At 35.5% G+C, this 2317-nt stretch overlaps 1 long non-coding RNA gene across 1 annotated transcript; it reads right to left on the bottom strand.

Moving 5' to 3' along the window:
- Nucleotides 1–501: 501 nt before the first annotated feature.
- Nucleotides 502–1551, bottom strand: LOC124379158. Its single transcript, XR_006924380.1, has 2 exons — nt 730–1551; nt 502–653 (listed from the first exon to the last, which is right to left on the bottom strand). It is a non-coding gene; the product is annotated as an uncharacterized LOC124379158 (long non-coding RNA).
- Nucleotides 1552–2317: the final 766 nt, after the last annotated feature.

Raw genomic sequence — 2317 nt, 5'->3', positions numbered from 1 at the left:
CTATTCTACCCAAATTGTTTAATCATGTTTAATTATCTAAACCTGCCATTCCATGCACAATTCTATAGTATGAATGTATGTTTAAATGACACAGGATCTCAGTGGATTAAACATAAATGTAAACTAAAACTGCACTTTAAACTTTAAACTGTTGCTGTCAGTATGCTGTTGTGGAAAAACACACACACATGCGCACTCACTTACCCACCCACCCCCACACACACACTCCCAACACACACCCACACACACACCCACATTCTAACAGATTTTATTGGATCCGTACAGCAATCATTCATATATAAAAACAGAAGGATGCATACATAAAAAGAAGGCGAAAGTGTTCACATGCAATAAAACAAGAATGCCATTGTAAATGCAGAAATGTAACACAATACAATAGTTATAATGGGACAATATAGAAGACAAAAACAACAGTAGGAGTATGATCACTTGAGCCGATCAGGGTGTATTTTCCTTTACAGTCCTATTTTAGAATGTTCGTCCTGGATCTTTTGAAATAAAACAACATAAATCGCGATGAAGATGATGACGAAAACAATTCCAATGACCATTGCAGCGATGTTCAGTTTCTTGGCCAATCGGGAATGCGCATTAGCTCTTGTGGTATCACCGATAAGATTCGCCGTGTCCGTCTATAACAACAAAAAAAAAAGATTTATTTTATCCTTACATTTTTTAGTGATTTGCAATAACAAAAAAGTTGCTTACCCGGCACGAGAACACAATTGCGATGATTCCAAGTGGAGTACAGCAGCATATTGTGTTAAAGATGGACCAAGCCAGGTAAGTGGGTGCACTGAAGCCTGGAGTAGACAGAGGCATCTTTCCTTCCATTGCACTGGTTTTCTGTTTGAATGTCAATGTGTACGTTAGTGTCTGTTTTGCACTGGTTGTGCGAGTAAGTCTTAAGCAGGAATGTAGGGTGGGTACTGGATGCAGTTTAAAATATTCACTGTGGGATGTGGCCTGATGGGGTGAAAGAAGTTAAAGGCGGTTTAAGTGTGTAACTCGCTATTCCAGGAACTCCTACAGTACAGCCACTCAGTTACAATTCCTGGAAACCTTTTTTGTTTAAAGTCTTTGTCTGCTTTAAAGACTTTATTTTTATTTTTTTGTAGAGCCTCATTTAGCCGCCTACAGGCGCACAAGGAGTATTGCACAAGGTTTGAAGGAGTTTTGATGCTCAATTTCTCAATTCTCAATTTTTTCATTGGTCACCAACAAGTTAAAACTTCTGAGGCTTCGGTCCTGAGCTATTGCACATGAAATAAATACCGTATCATTTTTTTCCCCTGTGTTTTATATTCAGCAAATATTTTTCAAACCCTTGCAAGTTGTGACCTTCTGAAATACTGAGCAATTAGTGAAGTCGGAGAGGTACTCTCTTATGTCCCAAGTTTTCTTTGCATAACTCATTGGAGTGTTTTCAAAATCCTGATGCTACCAAATCTGTTCTATATTTACAAAAAGATTTAATGAATTTATAAATTTGGATGTTAGAAATAGAATTTATAGGAATAGATTACTTTTAGGAAACCAAAAAATAGGTTTTATTAGATTGATACAATTTTGTTTCCATATTTAAAAGAAAAAAAAGACTTAATCTCAAGCACTGAGGAAAAGGAAAGTATACATGAATGATTCTAGACACACAACTAGAACCCCCTCCCCTCCCCAACCCCCACACACAAACCCCACCCCACCCAAACCACACAAAAACACTCGCTCGCACGGATCCAAACAACGAAAACAATTCACTGGTGTTCAATGATTTTTATTCATAAAATTTTTAAAGAGCATGTTTTTTTTTACTCTTTTTTAATACTAATATAAAAGTGAATACATGGTCTATTCAAAACATGTTTTTTCTGTGGTGCATTAAAAAAAAAAAAGAAAAAATTTGGAGTATACACACATTCTGACAGATCTGACTGAATCATGCATTCATATAAAAAAATTCATATACATATATGAAGATATACTAACAGTGGTTAATAGAAGTTCAGTCTGTACAGACTTTACATAGTAGTGTGTAATGTAATAATAATTCTTTGGCCATGAGATGACACAATGCAAAAAAACTTTTTTTCTTTGACAAAAAAAGAAAGAAAAACAACAACAACAACAAAAAAAATTTAATTATTACGAATACAAGTATATTCAGTTACTGTTACATTGTGTGACTTGGCCCCGTTGCATTTCAGCGTGCATTCAGGTTTGTTTCGGTGATATCACATTCAGTACAATTACAATGATGATGAAAATAATTCCGATGACCAGTGCGGCGATATTCAGT

The sequence above is a fragment of the Silurus meridionalis genome, chromosome 25, assembly GCF_014805685.1.
Source record: "Silurus meridionalis isolate SWU-2019-XX chromosome 25, ASM1480568v1, whole genome shotgun sequence".
Classification (NCBI taxonomy): domain Eukaryota; kingdom Metazoa; phylum Chordata; class Actinopteri; order Siluriformes; family Siluridae; genus Silurus; species Silurus meridionalis.
This window is presented reverse-complemented; position numbering and strand designations above follow the sequence as displayed.